Source organism: Momordica charantia (assembly GCF_013281855.1).
Source record: "Momordica charantia cultivar OHB3-1 chromosome 8 unlocalized genomic scaffold, Mcharantia_2.0 BLBB01000008.1, whole genome shotgun sequence".
In the NCBI taxonomy this organism is placed as follows: Eukaryota; Viridiplantae; Streptophyta; class Magnoliopsida; order Cucurbitales; family Cucurbitaceae; genus Momordica; species Momordica charantia.
This window is the reverse complement of record NW_028275166.1, coordinates 13,208,558-13,226,210: the sequence shown is the minus strand read 5'-3', so window position 1 is coordinate 13,226,210 and position 17,653 is coordinate 13,208,558. Positions and strand designations below refer to the sequence as shown.

General features: G+C 31.9%; 3 pseudogenes; 2 read left to right on the top strand and 1 right to left on the bottom strand.

The window, feature by feature from the left end:
- Positions 1–4,949: 4,949 nt before the first annotated feature.
- Positions 4,950–5,476, top strand: LOC148209561 (uncharacterized; annotated as a pseudogene).
- Positions 5,477–5,649: 173 nt separating this feature from the next.
- On the top strand, positions 5,650–7,472 carry LOC148209560 (protein FAR-RED ELONGATED HYPOCOTYL 3-like; annotated as a pseudogene).
- A 702-nt stretch (positions 7,473–8,174) lies between these two features.
- LOC148209559 (uncharacterized) lies at positions 8,175–11,096 on the bottom strand (annotated as a pseudogene).
- Between the last annotated feature and the right edge of the window lie 6,557 nt (positions 11,097–17,653).

Sequence of the window (17,653 nt, the reverse complement as noted above, 5' to 3'; positions counted from 1 at the left end):
CAATTAAATTCAATCCAAGGGTCCAATGAAAGACATATGACATATTTCAATTGTCAATTTATATTTAATTTTAATTTAGGATTAATATATAACTGACCCCTAAATAAAATAGATAGCGACGAGGTCGATTATGATTGACCCTTTTATGGTTCTATAATCGCACAATACAATTGTCGGAAAGTAAAACCCCTAACCTTAAAATACAATCAACGGCAAAGAAACCTTAAAACTCGATTTTTTCATTAATACACTGGAAAAAATGAAATCAACAAAAAAAAATCACCGTCCAAGTATATATATCGCCAGAAAATCAAAGCCTTAACAAAAAGTACAAACTTAAGGAAATTGACTTACCTCCAAAATCAAATGTCAAAAATACTTTCCTAGAGAAGAATAAGCAAGCTTTCAATGTCAAGAGCTTTTGATGTTCAATAAACCAGAGGAGAAAGAAAGAAAAACGGAAATGGTGAAGAGAAAACGGAAAAAAAAGGAAGAAAAAGAGGGGAAATGAGGCCAACGGTTGCATTTTTTACATCAGAGGCACAAATGTAATTTCTATTATTTTTTAATTAATTAAAATAATCAAATAGGTTAGGATAAACAATTAGGTTAGAATAAACAATTTTGAAGGTATAGGTTATTTGAGCATTCTTGAACTTTTTTTTGGTAAAATTAGTCAATATCCCGACATGCCAAACAAGGTCAATTTACCGCATTACCCTAGTTTTTTTAAAAACATGAGGTAACTGAACTCGAGCAAATTCGAAAAATCCTCGCCCAAGTTTTATAGAAAAAATCACATTGGATGCCCAACTAACCAAACCATAATTTGGGTGAGTAACAATTAACTTCGCACGGGTACATTAATTTTCATAATTTATTACTCACCAACTTCTACCTAAGAAAGTAACTTGTACCCACCAATTTGTATTTTCCATTAATATTTCAGTGACAAATATTCTGAACGTGAATGTTACACTGAATGTTATATTCTCTAAATCATGCCCAAATTCCAAAAAGTTAAGGTTGTTTAACTACTTTGAAAAATTGTTTTTACCGGTTAAGGCAGTCCACATTTTCATCATTTATCGACTTTGATCGTTCAACTTTAACGTTCATTTTGAAGGTTGAATACATTTTCAACCCTTTGAATGAGGTATGTCCTCTATCGTTTATTTCCTTTTTTTTCTTTCTGTTATGGACTGATAAATTCATAAGTCGCTGATATGTTTTTTAGAACAAATTTTATAGTTTTAGTTGAAAATGGTAGGGCTCTTATTAGTTTTGAAGCTATTCTGACATTAGTTAACGAAATTACAATGATACATCTTCTCTCTTCTCTTCTCTTCCCTCTTCTAATATTTCTTTTGCATTCTCAAACTTCGCTATTATCTTCTCTTTCCCACTTCGATTTTTCATATAACATTTTCTCACTTCCATTTTGCAAAAGCAGTTGCATATATGATATGAGCGGGAACTTTGATTCGAACCCTTCATTCGAAAAAACTGAAAGATTATTTTTTGAAAGGAAAGTTAAAAATTTGCTTCATTGGACTCGCAGTTCACACTTTGTTTTGTCTTGGTTTGTTAGATTTATTCTCTGACAAATTATTTGAAAAACGATTTCGCCGAAGACTTTGGGCAAAACCTACGCAAATTTGTCTATTTTCGTTGAATCTACATGTTTCCCTAGGCTCAAACTTGGCCGTGTGTTAGCCTGAAGAATGTTTACCACGGTAATAATGTGGGAATTTGTGCATGTTTTTGCACAAGTTCTGGTGCAAAATGATAACTCGTGCAGAAACTTGGGGCACTTGGGAGCGCCCCAAGCTTTTACACAAGGCTGGTTTTGTATAAGTTTTTGCACAAGTTTATTGAACATGTCTTTCACTTGGGCATGAACTTGGTCGGATTTTGGGCCAAGGAAAAAACAATCAGGGGTAGATCTACAAAAGGACCATTTACATTCTGGGCACCATTTAAATTGTCCAAAAAAATAATTTAGTATGTAATTTAGTAAGGAAAATGTTCTTTGTTCCGTTGGCTTACCACTCGTGCCACCACCCTCACATCTCAAGTTTAAATTTCATGCCCCACATTTTTGTTTCTGTTTTTGTTTTTTCCTTTTCTCTTGACTTAACCATGTCCCAAGCATCCCAGATTCGAATTCTGGGTAGCGCATTTTTGTTTTTTTTCTCTTGTTTTTCTTGACTAACCTTGCCTCAGGTCTCCTCCTACATTTTTTATTTGTTAAAAATTTTTCATTATTTTATCCAAAATATGTCCAATTCTTTAAAAAAAAAAAAGAAACACAAAAAATATTTTTTTTTGTTTGACAAAATAATGTCTAATTCTTTTAAATAATTTTTTTGGACAAAATATGTCTAACCCTTTTCATTTAAAAAAGTAATTTTAAAATTTTCTACCTAATATTTAAATTTAAAAATCTACAAAAATTTATTAATTTAACAAAAATCTATTTTGATTAATGCACAAATTCTAATGTTAATTAACTTAGCCAAAACTTTCAAACTTATAACAACTCTAATGTCTGATTTTGTCTAAATCCTATAAATTATTTTTACAAAAAACATATGTATTATCTAATTCAATTCATTTGACACATGAGATTATTTTTTAAAAAAAATTTCAAATGAAAATCTATCGAATGGTAAATTTTGTGATACATTTTAAAGTTCAAAGTGAAAATTTCAACATTATCCAATTGTAAGGTGAAAATCCATATACATCGCCAAGTTCTAATATAAAATTGATATTTTTCCATTATCTTTATATGCATATGTGCCCCGCCGACATAGAATTTTGGATCCGCCACTGAAAACAATGGCTTTTGCACAAGTTTGGTTTTGCACAAGTTTGTTTTTGCACAACTTTTACTCCAGCACGAACTTGGGCTTTTAGGTAGAGGGAAAAATAGTGGGTTTGTAAAATGAGGGTAATACGGTAAATTCATCTCAATTGGCGTGTCAGAAAATGCTAATTTAGGTTATAAAAGTAAGTTTTAAAATAGTTGGTTATTTGAGCAAAGTGCAAACTTTTTAAAGTTATTTATGTCAATTTTCCGATAAATTTCGTCCATCTATGGACATTTTCATCCAACATTTTTATATGAGGAAATTTCTTTAAATGACTTTAATTGGAGAGTGTTAATGACATATAACAGCATTTTGGAAAACTTGTTATTCTTGCTGTGTCATCATCCTACGAAATTACTTTTTGGTCCTTCGTTTATTTCTTTCTACACAGTACACAATATAATTTCCACTTTTTTTAGTTACTTTTCTTGTTTATCTTCGCTTCATCTTTATTATTTACGTTTCATCTTAGACCTTCATTATCTTTTCTTAAATAAAAAATTTCAATTGATTTTTATTTTGTTTTCTTCATTTTTCTCTAAATTCAAATTCAAAATATTTCATTCAAATTTTATAAAATTGCTAATTAATTTAATTCACAAAATAAATATCTCCCTCAAATCACAAACCCGCAAAATCTTCATAATCAATGGCTTCTTTTTCATGCACCCTCACTTTATAATCTACATAAATTTAAACACCTAAAATGTACCATCAGTATCACTCAAATATTTCAATCTCCAACTCTTTTTTGTTATTTTTGGATTGAATTTTTTTCTTTTGTTGTTGAGTTGTATTATTTTATTCCATTTTTATTTATTTACTCTTTCTTCCTCATTTTTTACTATGAATAAATTCAAAATCTTTCCTTTCCATTTTTCTATAGCTTCACTAGATCTCTCCCTCTCTCTACCGCTCGTTCACCTCTTCTCTCCTACCGATCCCTCTCCCTCTTCGCTTATCTCACCGATTTCCTTCTCCTCTCGCTGTGGATCTCATTTTCTCTCTCCTATTACTATCGCTCGGGATCTCGTTCCATCTCCTTGATCTTAATTTCTCTCTCCACTTACAGATCTTTTTCCCCTCACTCCTCCCTCTACCAAAATTTTTTCCTCCCTCCTCTCTGCGCTTGCAAATCTTTTTTTCACTCTCTCCTCTCTCTTCTATGGTTAGATGGCTCATTTTTTTCTCTCCTCTCTCTACCGCTCATTTTTTCTATCGCTCCTTTTTTTCCTATCGTTGTCGCTCCTTTTTGGGAAATTGCCAAAACTAGGACAACTATAATAGGGTTGAAGAGATTGAGGATCATCTTTTCATTTAAAGAATTGTAGGATTTTTTAATGGTGAAAAGTCGTAACTACCCTTATTATAATTTTTTTCCTTTTTAAGTGTATAAACCCTCCCTCTCTCACCTGAAAACACAAAAAAAACCCTCCAACGCACGAAATCCTTCTTCTTCCTCCAACGACTATTCAGCTTCTCCCCTTCTGGCGACTAATCTCCTATTGATTCTGGTGACGACGACGAGCGAACTTTTCGACGATTTAGGCAGTCAAAGTAGGAAACACCCAACTGAACGAAATCCTTCAACGAAATCTCTTTCTTACAGCACACGCAAACGACAAACGACGAACTCGAGTAAGATTTCAACACCCAACGTTCAAATACTATTTTAGTTCTTCAGCTCTTCTTTCTTCGATCTTCTCTTTATTATTATTCTTCTTCTAATCATTTACTGATTAACTTGTGATTACTTCTTTATCGCTAGAGTTTTTTGGCATTGCAAAATATTGCAATATATTGTAGGAATAAAAACATAATGAAAGATGGTGATTTGCCCTGCATATTTATGGTTTATTTGGAATGTATTGCTGTTATTCAATAGATTAAAATTTGTATTTTCATTGTTTGTTGCAGAATGTTAAAATCATTGGCCTTGCATTTTATTTGTATTGCTTAGATAAAAAAAAAGAAGAATTTAAATAGTCATTTATGTATTCCTCTATCATTTTTTTTATCTATTTTGACTCTATATTGTTGTAGGAATTAAAAAAATTGCAAGGTGTTTTAAAAATGACACATGTTCGAGTTTTCATTTGTTATGGCAGAGTATGGGATGACAAACAAACAAGGTATGAAGGAGGCCTTTTGAAAGGAATCATTATACATAAAGAAATAACATACAAAGATCTATTAGATAAATTATACCTCCTCACCGCAGCTAATCCTGCAAAGTTCGTTATGAGAATCAAGTGCATATATGAGATTAAAGCTCGGACTCAAACTCCTCCATTTGAAATCAACAATGACAGTGATCTGAGGTTTTATCTGATGGGCGAAGATGTGGCTGCAGTCCCTCTGTACATCTTATTTGAACCTAGATGTAGAGGTTTGACGGAAGGGATCAATGAGAATAATAAAGGTGAAAAACCTTTTACAAATCTATTTCTGAAAGCAATCAAGTTGAAGATTTAAATCCAAATGTATCGATACCAATGGATGCATTAGATGATATTACAGTTCCAGTTGGCCGGGTTGATGAAAGAAATGAGACCAATAGATGGGAATCTTATGATTCACTGATGATAACCTTCCATTGAATTCTTTTGATGATCGAGATGGTAAGAACTTCAATTGGGAATCATACAATAACTCACAAGAAAGAGATGAAAATGTAGATTGTGAAGCTCTTATGGAGACCAAATGTGATTATGTTCCTAAAGTAGATTGTAAAGTCAACTATGAATCTAAATCAACAAGACAGAAGACATACATGGGAAAAACTGTTTTGTTGGAAGGAAGATCTACAAATGATGAATTTGAGGATGGAAATTTATTTTTTAACAAGAGGGAGTTGTTTATGAAATTGAGTATTATGGCAGTGAAAAGATTCGAATTCAGAGTAAAGAAGTCTACGAAACAGATATTTTATGTTACATGTACTGATAATAATTGTAAGTGGAAAATGCGAGCAGTCAGATTGGATGGTTCAAAAATATTCAAGATATCAAAGTATGTGAACTTTCATTCATGTTCACTTGATATTTTGAATCATGATCATAGACAAGCTAAAGCTTTGATAGTTGGAGAATTAATAAAATGTAAATATAGTGGAATTGGTCGCCAATACAAGCCAAAAGCGATCATAGAAGACATGAGACAAGACTACGGGATCAATATGAGTTAGAAAAAGCATGGCGTGCGAGAGAATTTGCATATATGTGAGTAAGGGGATCACCTGTAGAGTCATATAATCTATTGCGTCGATATGGTGAAGCACTGAAGTTGGCCAATCCAGGTACATTTTATGAGGTTGAACTTGAAGATGGAAAAAACTTCAAATATCATTTTATGGCGCTAGGTCCATGTATTCGAGGATTTTTGAATTGCATATGACCTGTTATTGTTATCGATGGAACATATTTGACGTGCAAATATCGAGGTACTTTGATAATTGCCACCTGCTTGGACGACAATAATCAAATTTATCCCATTGCTTTTGGAATTGTTAATAAAGAGACAGATAATTCCATAAAATGGTTTTTGGAAAAGCTAAAAGGAGCAATAAGTGAGGTTAAGGACTTAGTTTTTGTTTTAGATCGAAATAGTAGCATATTGAAGTCTATTGCTTCCGTGTTTCCCAATGCATTTCATTGTATTTGCATTCACCATTTGAAGCAGAATTTAAGTGCCAAGTTCAAGAATGAAACAATTGAATATTTGTTGGTCAATGTTGCTAAAGCCTATCGGGAGTCAAAATTTAGGGAGTTTTGGTCGAGTATCACAACATTTGATAATGGCGTGGGTACATATTTGGAAGAAGTTAGACTTTCACGTTGGGCACGTACGCATTGCCCCAAAAGACGGTACAATATGATGACTACAAATATAGTAGAGTCCATGAATGCTCTACTAAAGGAAGCTAGAGAATTACATGTTACTTCATTACTTGAACATGTGAGAGCTTTGTTACAAATGTGGTTTTGGGAGCGTCGTGATGAAGCCTCAAAAGTAACATCCACGTTGACGAAATGGGCAGAAGAAATTGTTCAAAAAAACCAAGATGAATCTGTAACAATGAAGGTACATCCAATTCATTGTTATCAATTTCAAGTGGCAGACATTGACAAAGAGGAGACAGTAGACCTTAATACTTGATAATGCACTTGTAAGGTCTTTCAGTTAGACAAACTACCATGTTCACATGCAATTACTGCAGCAAGGGAGCGGAATATAAAAATATATATTTTATGTGATCGTTACTATACTAATGAATGTTTGTTGGCTGCATATACAAAGGCTATTTTTCCAGTTGGTAATGTCTCGGAGTGGAAGACACCATCAAACTATGTTGAAATAGAAGTCTTACCTCCAAAATTCGTGGCAAGGGTTGGTCGGCGCCAAAAAAAGAGAATCACATTTATAGGTGAAACCCCGAAAATGCATAGATGTGGCAGATGTGACCAAAGAGACCATAATAGACTGACGTGTCGTAATCCCATTGCATACAAGGACAAATGAAGTGTATGGAATTATACTAAATATTTTTTGTTTGTAATACAAGGACAAATGTTGTTATTGTTGTTAGATTGGTAATGCAATGCCAAGTTATGGACATTTTAGATTTTGTTGTTTTTTTGCTTGAAACAATATATTGCAACAATTTGCAAAGTATTACAACTTACTTATTGCAAAGCAAAAATGCAAGTTCCAATTCATTTACAATTTGTTTTTTTCTTGCAATATATTGCAATGGATTGCAATTTTTTGCAAACCAAAAAACAACCCATGAAAATGCAAGATCCACCTCATTTAATAGCATGCTTGAGTTCAAAATGGTTTCAAATGAAGCAAATGAGTTAGAGAAAAACAATAGTAGAGAAGTAGAACTTATTTTTACAATCTTTTTTTTTTTCTTGCAATATATTGCAATGGATTGCAATTTGTTGCAAACCAAAAAACAACCCATGAAAATGCAATATCCACCTCATTTAATAGCATGCTTGAGTTCAAAATGGTTTCAAGTGAAGCAAATGAGTTAGAGGAAAACAATAGTAGAGAAGTAGAACTTATTTTTATAATCTTTTTTTTTTCTTGCAATATATTGCAATGTATTGCAACATATTGTAATCCATTACAATTTGTTTAAACCAAAAAACAACCCATGAAAATGTAAGATCCACCTCATTTGATAGCATGCTTGAGTTCAAAATGGTTTCAAATGAAACAAATGAGTTAGAGAAAAACAATAGTAGAGAAAAATAAAAAGCATCTATAAAATATCAAATATTTCTTGCATATATATTTACATCAAATAGCAGTAATATATAGGAGTATTCGTCCATAATTGGAAGGCTAGTTGTTTTCTAAAATAATTCATGTTCTCGTGATTTAGAGTTCCAAAATGAGCACCAGTTACAATGTATTCGAAAAATTTAATCGTAAATACACCGCAGTCACTACGCCATTACGTTGAGCTGGTGTTGAATCTACAATTACAACTGGCCAAGGCTGCACACGTTCGGGTGACCCACCTCGTCTATCAAAGAATCCAATATGGTGCAGAATCAATGGCACTAATTTCGCACCGGCTCTAGAAACAATGTCATCTCTTCTATTGTAGTATAGTTTGGGAGGGAATCCCATATCTTTATCTGACAACCAAACAAGTCAAAACATATTAACACCCAATGATGGTTCTTCACGTTGAATGGTGCATATACATAGTCGACGTCAACCCAAGCATCCTTGAAGTCGTCATTAGATCCGATAACATAATTGATCAATTTGTACTCAGCTTGCCAATTGAATGTAAGTTTATCTTGACAACACTGTTGATATTGTTTCCACGTTACTCTGAGATAATGCTGCAAATTAAAAAACATGTAATATAGATTTGCACTTACCATATTAAAAAATGTTTGTGACTATGTACAAATTCAAATAAATGTAATATGGATGTGTACTTACCAAGAAGACGGTGTCCACTGTTGTAAAGTTTTGTGAACACAAATTTTCCACGGATTTTAACTTTAAACGATGGAATAGGAAAGTAGAATCTAGATGTTGTAGTATAAAAATAGACCATAATAAAAAATGAATAACGAATATACCGAAAAAAATACTTGAAAGTTAAAATTTTATTTTACCTCATCAAACAACCACTCTCGAGCCTTAAACAATTCTTTAAAAAAACTCTTTGGTTTCTTTCCAGTGATGGTGTCACACAAATGGTCATCTGTACTTTTGTCATTTATCCATCCCCTAAGCCGTTCCAACTCGCTTGGTACTATTTTATGCATTGGATTGTACGAAATTTGAGTTTCTTTCAAACTTCGGTCTATTTCGTTATTATCTATCTTCTTCTTTAAAGTTGTAAATGGATCTAAGGTCCAAGTACTAGCACGCCTCTTATGTGCACGACGAACGTTAGATCGTACAACGACAAAGGGTGCGATCTCAGTCACATCTAAATCTCCATGATACTGAACGAAAGGTTGTACACATTTTTCCTCTTCATTCCTAATCTTATCATGGTCCGCTATATAAGATTGTGGCACCTCGCTCTTAATCTTATCAAGATTCTCAATAGAAGGTTGTTGCACCTCACTCCTAACCTTATCATGTTTCTCAATAGAAGGTTGTTGCACCTCACTCCTAACCTTATCACATTTCTCAATAGAAGGTTGCTGCACCTTATTCTTAACCTTATCATCATCTTCTGCAGGTATCCTCAACCAACTAGGTGTAGAAGAATCAGAGACATCATTAAACAAACCCTTATCATCAGAAGTTTTAAGTTGTACACATTTTTCATCATCGACCTATATCATGGCTATAAGTAATAAGTAAACATTAATAACAGTCTTATCTCTAAATGAATTAGGACTGCGTACCTGTTCTTCTCGTTTAAGGCTCTTTAAGATGCTTGCTAACATATATTTCATCTCACATTGATTTTCCAATACGCTTCCTAATGTAAGTTTCACTTCAAGTAGGTCTTTCTCCATCCTCAAAACAAGGGTCTTCAAGTCATCTTTCACATCTAGAATGTTATTTGAGTCTTCATGAGGTGTCGCATCTTGTTTTTTGAAGATTAGTGTATGATGGGATGTAACATTGGGACTTGGGAGATATGGTTTGGAAGGTGGTTGACCTCTAATTGCACGAATGGACAACTTTTCATCATCCGTCAACTCGAGGAATTCTCTAACTTCCATCTAAAAGATCAGAAAATATATAGTTAGGTAATATAACATAGTTATTATAGTAAACCCATATGTTATAATTGTTGCATACCTTCTTTATATCGAACACTTCACTCTCTAAAAAATTAGCTAAGGGCGATTGTGAACACGACCAACCAAGCATGCGAGGGATAACATTCTCATCCAATTTCTTTGCAACATAACCACTCATGGTCGATATAGACTCATACGCCCATACCTACAACACATGACACAAACATAATTTAAGTATGAAAGTTTATTATATACATAAAATTAGGTAAAATAATTAAAATACCTGGAGTGTCAGTGGAAACCCGCTTATAAAATATTTTTCTCGATTAGATGTTCGAGCATTTCTCAATGCTTTCTTTAGCCCATTCAACGTGCATTCGTATATTATTGAGTCCCAATCATTACTATCAAATGTAGACTAATCATCTACAATTGAAAGTGATTTAGTGTCGATTTTCGTTTTCTTATCCTTCCTCAACAAAGCCAACTCTATGAGGTATATCAGTACCAGCTTCACCTTATCCTCATCATCACCCTCGAAATTCAAAAACTTATTTTCTATCTCATTTACTGTGATAGACCCTTTATCATTAAACTATGTCTTTCGGAGTCTATGACTTAATTTGGTCCCACTTGAACAACTTCCACGACGCAATAACCCAGTTACCATATTGAACTCCTTCCTTGAAAAGGTACACACCACTCCTCCAACCATAAAGCTAATACAATCATTATTCTTCCGTTCCACCTCCCTCAATAACAAATAATGGATCAACTGCCCATTAAATATTATATCTACATCCAGAAATGATCCAAAACGTGTTCTTCTGAACATCTCAAGTTGAGTATAATTCAACTTATCCTTAATATTCTTGATTGTCGTCGCGAAGTGAGATAGACAACTTACTTGAGATTGAAAATGATCTGACGGCTTTATTATATACGAAGGGATTGATGACGATAACATATTGAGTACAGAACTTTTAACACCTACAAAAACATTATGATTCACCATGTCATAATTAAAAATATTAACCCAAGAGAGATGACCATTTTACATTTTGTTTTTGTTTCTTGCAATATATTGCAATGTTAAAATCCAAGCAAGAATCTATAAAAATATAAAGTTCTAATAACTCAATATCATCTATATTTTATAAATAGCTTCAAACAAAGCAAATTGGTAAAAGGAAAACAATAGAATACTCAAGAGAGATGATCATTTTACATTTTGTTTTTGTTTGTTGCAATATATTGCAATACCAAATTCCAAGGAAGAAGATAGAATACAAGTGTCAATTGATTCAATACCATAAATATTTTCTAAATATCTTCCAACAAAGCAAATTGAAAAACAAGAGAATACCCAACAAATATGACCATTTTACATTCTGTTTTTTTTCTTGCAACATATTGCAATGTCAAAATTCAAGCAAGAACATAAAATACAAGTGCGAATTGATTCAATATCATCTATATCTGCTAAATAGCTTCAATTCAAATAAACCAAATTGGTAAGAGGAAGACAAGAATATCTAGGAGAGATTATTTTTTTACATTTAACTTTTTTTCTTGCAATATATTGTAATATCTTCCAATACCAAAATCAAACAATCAACCAAAAAATTCAAGCTACAAAGAATAAAATAAAAGTTATGAAGATAAGAACGCTTAGAAGAATGAAAAAATTAAAACGAAAAACCAAGAAAGAGAAAACTTGGTCGACGGAAAAAATGGAAGCTTGTCGCCGGAAAAAATGGAAGTTTGGTCGCTGGAAAAAATGGAAGCAAAGTTACCGGAGTTCGTCGTCGTTGTTAGCACTTTCTGTCGTCACCTTAATCCTCGGAAAAAATGGAAGCTTGGCCGTCGGAAGAAATTGAAGATTGGTGTGTGAGAGAGGTTTCCCGTTCTTTTTGGTGTGAGATGGACTTTCAAAATCGAGGGTTTCATGTAGGGAAAATTGAGGGGAAAATGAGAAGAGGGGTAGTTACGACTTTTCACCCTTAAAAGAATCCTACAATTCTTTAAAGGAAAAGATGATCCTCAATCTCTTTAACCCTACTAGAGTTGTCCTAGTTTTGGCAATTTCCCCTCCTTTTTTCTTATCGCTCTTCGCTTTTTTTTTTCTCTCCTCTCTCTTCAATGTTGTATTGCTTATTTTTTTCTCTCCTCTCTCTCTCCTATCGCTATCGCTGGCATTTCCCCATTTCTCTCACTAATGTTGGCGAATTTTCCTAATGATCTCGCTAACACTAGAGAATTTTTCCAATTATCTTGCTAACACTAGCGAATTTTCCTAATTATCTCGCTAACGCTGAAGAATGAATAATAAAGATGAGAAATATGGAGATTCTATGAAAATTTTGAAAAACAAAATAAAGAACCAGAAAAAAAATTTTGAAAGAGAAAAATAATGAATCAAAAAAATTGAATAAGAAAATAAAGAATCAGAGAACATTTTTTAACGAGAAAAATAAAGAATAAACAAATTGAAAAAGAAAGATAAGAAATCGGACTTGAGAAAAATTCAAAATAGAAAAATAAAAAATCGAGTTAAAAAAATTTGAAACAGAAAAATAAATAATTGAGTTGGTAAAAAATTGAGAGAGGAAAATCAGGAAAAGGGGGGTGAACAACTAATTGAGAGAGAAAATAGATGATTGAGGGAGAAGAGTGAAAAGTAATTTCACGTTATAGTGATGTCAATACAAGGTCAGAAAAACAAGTTTTTAAAAATCTGGACATATATCTTATTGACGATTTTGAATTTATATCATTCTTTCGTTTCTGCATTTTTATTTTACATGAATTCTAGGCGAATCAACATTTTCCTAGTATCCTTAAAAAGGAAATTATCACTTATCACAAGAAGTGAATCTACATTAGAGCCTATTTATAATAAGGTTGTCAATATTAACTAAACAAAGCGTAATTTCTGTAACAACTTATCGATAGAATAATTAACCATACAAACTATTTTATTATATGCATATTAATATTTTTCCTCGAACAAAAGCATATGAAAGCATACGTTTGGAAAAAAAGAGAAGAGAAATGGTCTATACCAAAAGGTTTGGTAAAGAAATCAGCAGGTTGAGACTTACTAGGAAGAAAATGAAGAGAGCCCTCTCATCCTTCCCCCCTAAACTGAATAGAAAAGAAAAAAGCCCCGCTTCCATTGGGGTGTCACCACGAACTAGGGGTGTACATCGGTCAGTTGGATCGGTTTTTTAGGTCAAAACCCTCGTCGACCGACCGATATATGCTGTAAAACCGACCAACCAAATGATCGGTTTTCGACAAATCAAATATTTTTTTATATAGTTTTTGTGTTTTGTTTTTTTTTTTTAACATCTTTTTGTTCAATTCGTTCCTACCTAAAGTCTCACTATAAAATGGAAAACCAATGCAAAGTTCAAAAAATTTCAAAATAGCTTTAACAAAAAATAAAGTCCAATTCAATTTATAATCCAGTGCAAAGTTAATACAAAATAAAAAATAATTCTAATCTGAAAAATTCAAAATCCATAATAGTCAAATTTCAAAATATGTCTAATAAGTAATAGAATTTAATTCTATTTCTAATCCATAAAACATAAAAAATTGTTATAATCCAATTTCAAAATCCATAGTTCATGGGATTTCTAATCAAAATTCAAAATCCATAATCGTCAAAGTCCATATTCAAATTCAAAATAGAGTCCAAAGTTCAAGTGTTAATAATAGTCAAACTTCAAAATCCAAACTTAGAAAATTGAAATACGAACAATATTCTAACACAACTTAAAGTCTTATTCTTCCACAATCTATTACATCGCAATAATGTAATTTAAATTATTTTAATTAAATAATTAGTTTATGAATTATATTTTTTTTAAAAGGAAATTAAATCCAGTTTAACAAAATACAAAACACATACTTAACAAACTCAAACTTAACATCAACCAAACACAGACTTAACAAACTCAAACTTAATAAACCTATTTCCTATCCCAACCAAACACAAACTTAACAAATTCAGACTTAATAAACTAGGGTAAAACATCGAACCAAACATCCCCTAAACGTCTTCAATATTTTTTTCCTCATCCATAATGATCCTGAATCCTATAAAATTAGATGAAATAAAAACTAGAAAACAATGTTAGGATTGAATAGAAAAAATATTTATATAAAAAAAAATTAGAATCAATACCTTCTTCAAGCATTGAATCTTCATTTAAGTATCTATGAAGATCATCTACTGACTCAGAATTTAACCAATTTTAAGACCATATTAGAACTTCAACTGTTTTTGGAGCCAATGGATAATGTAAAGAGTCAACTACACCTCCTCCAATACTGAAAATCGACCCAGATGCTACTAATTTGGCTAAGAATTTCAAATCGATAACCATTCTGCTTCCACCAATGATGTATGTCAAATTTACTATCATTCTTAGTAAGAGACTCTAACAAGTACACATCGATCTCCGACTCGTTATTAAGAGTTGTAGTCTTTTTTATTTAGAAATTAGACCCCCAATTATATGACACATCAAAATCTGAATCTAAGTCCAAACTAGTAGTAATGATACATAGAGCAACAAGTGATGTACTACCATTACCACTTTCACTACTACAATACAAATTATATTTAACAAAGAGACGCCTCAAAATATACAACTCATTATCTGTCATGGCTTTAGCCTTTTCTGGTCCTAACTTGTTGAAAACAAATGAAAAAAAAATATTCAATTTATACCATAGATCCAACACAATAGCAACACCGAATAAAACATTGGTCTTTTCACTATTTTCCCAATACTTATCAAATTTAGCTTGTATGCTCTTAGCCATACTACAAAGAATTGAATTTCCACTATTCATAGAATTCAGATGTATGCAATTTAGAACCGTACTAATCTCATCATAAATCAAATTCGATGTAGTATACAAAGATCTAGAAATTTTCAGAGAGACATCATAAAAGACTTTCAAACCCTAACCAATATCCTAGCATGCACCAAATCCTCCTTTACTAGGTCGTAATTCATTCACATAAGTAGGTTCTTCATCCTTTCGTCAATCCAAAACTTTTCCAAACTTTGTAGCTACACCAAGCATTATATTGTAGAGTTAATCTATTAGCAACGTCAAGACAAAAAATACTCTTATAAGATATCTTAGCAATTTCAGCACACTTCTTAAATTCCAAACCACGTGCAGGAGAAAACCTCACAAATCTAACAGTATTGTGAATATTACTCTAATGCAAACATTATCATCCTTCAAAGCATCACACATAATAAGATTTAATATGTGCGTACAACATCTAACATGCATATATTCTCCCTTAAATAACAACCTGTCACTGAACCTCTTGATAAGATAAGCAACGGTAGTATCATTCGAACTAGCATTATTAACAGTCAAAGCCATAACTCTTCAATCCCCCAACCTTCAAATGTTGTCTCAATAATCCCACCAATGGTATTCACTCTATGATTCTCAATTGGACTAAAACTAAGAATCCTCTTATGCAATTTTCAATTAGAATCAATGAAATGAGCAGCCAATACCATATAGTTCATATTTTGTCTAGAAGCTTATTAATCAGTAGTGAGAGAAACATTATTTATATATATATATTTTGTCTTAAACATGTCTTTCAAACCTTTTTGCTCACTAAGATATATCTTTAGAACATCCCTAGTCATCGTAAAGAAAAACAAGAAGAAGAACATCCCTAGCCACATCTACTCGAGATGGAACAACAAACCTAGGTTCAAGCAAACCTATTGTTTTATTGATTAGGAACCTTTACCCTCCACGAACCTAAAACGTAATCCATCTATAATAATCATCTAAACTAAAGCTTTTCTACAACTCTCCAAATCATATGAATCACATACAAATTTTGAATTATAACTTGATTTTTGAAAGCTAATAATTGTTGGGTTGGATCCCTCTTCTTTTGGTAAGGGTATTTGTAGCAATTTTCTATGTGAAATTTCAGAGTTCCCATCCCATTACATTTAGGATGATATGTATACATATTTCCACAAGATTTGCATTTAGCTTGATGATTGCACTTGTTTACAAGGGTAAAAAGAGATTAAAGTTATAATGTTTTACTTTATTTTGTTTAAAACTGGCCTGTTTTAGCTTGTTTAAGTGTCCAATTAAGGATACACTCATGCATTATGTTTAACCATGATCTATTTATGCATAAATAAAGTTTAACATCATTTAGAGGGGAAAAGTAAAAAAAAAAAACTGAATTTTGTGTGTAGAAAGCTACACCTAGGCGTCACGTGTGTCATACATGCAAGGAAGGTTGAAGATTTGGTTGCAAAATAGTAGTCAAACAAGTTAAAAGCCAATGGTGGAGCATGAATTTCTCAACTGTCCTAACCAACCGCTGGCTCCTTTAAAAACCAAATTTCACTCCTTTATTTGCATCAAGCTTCACTCTTTTCCTTGATCATTTGCAAGTTCCTTAGGTGCCATTTGTTTTTCGAGAATGTAGATGACCGGCATCTAGAGATGTTCAGAATTTCAGATGTCCGGAATGTTAGATGTTCGGCATCTTCAAATAACCGCGTTTGTTTTGTAGGAATATTTTTAAAGATATCCTGAAATATTTGGATAGACATGTTTGTTTTGCAGGATTTATTCTTAGAGATGTGTTAAATTTATAGAATGTTTCAAAAATGCCCTCACAAATATTTATATAATTTATAAATTCGTCTAATATGATAGATTTATTTGAATTAATTTAATATTTTTTTATATGTTATTTTGTAGAACAAATTAATTCATTATTGATTTAATACAAGTTTCATTTTCAACTTTAAAAGTTTTCTAAAAGGACAATTATATAATTTATGTTATATTAGATAAAATTTATTTATCCTATCATCACATTATAGTTTTTTAAGAGGAAAAATATCATGGGTATGTTGATGGTAAAAAAAAAAATTGTTGCTTTACAATTATATAATTATGATAATAAATATTATTAATAATGTAATTCCTTCACAATATTAAAAATAAATGGAGATATTAATTTAATTGTAGTTTATTTTACATGTAAATCTAATGTATAAATATACTTAATAGCATAAAGTTATTTATTAGACGATGAATATATTAATTTATTTTTATTATAAATTTAAAAATAAAAATAAAGAAATTTTTAAGGAAAAATTTTTTAAAAATTGAAGAAAGAAAATATATGGAGAAAAAAATGGAGGGTAAAAATGTAAAAGGAGGATGCGCTCAACACAGGAATTTTGGAAACCCATGTTTCAAAAGGGCATCCAAAACTCGCAATACGCCTCTCGTATAGGCATCCTAGGACATCCGGACATCTCGAGATACTCAGGTATCTTATGTTACTGCAAAACAAACATGAGAATCCAGATGCCCATCTCACAGGAATCTTGGATTCCCAGGAAACAAACTGCTCCTTCGAGTTCTTTTCTAGCACAAATTAGGATTCTTTAGTTCTTTAAGTTGTTTTTGTTTTAGCTTTAATTTTCAGCTGTTGTT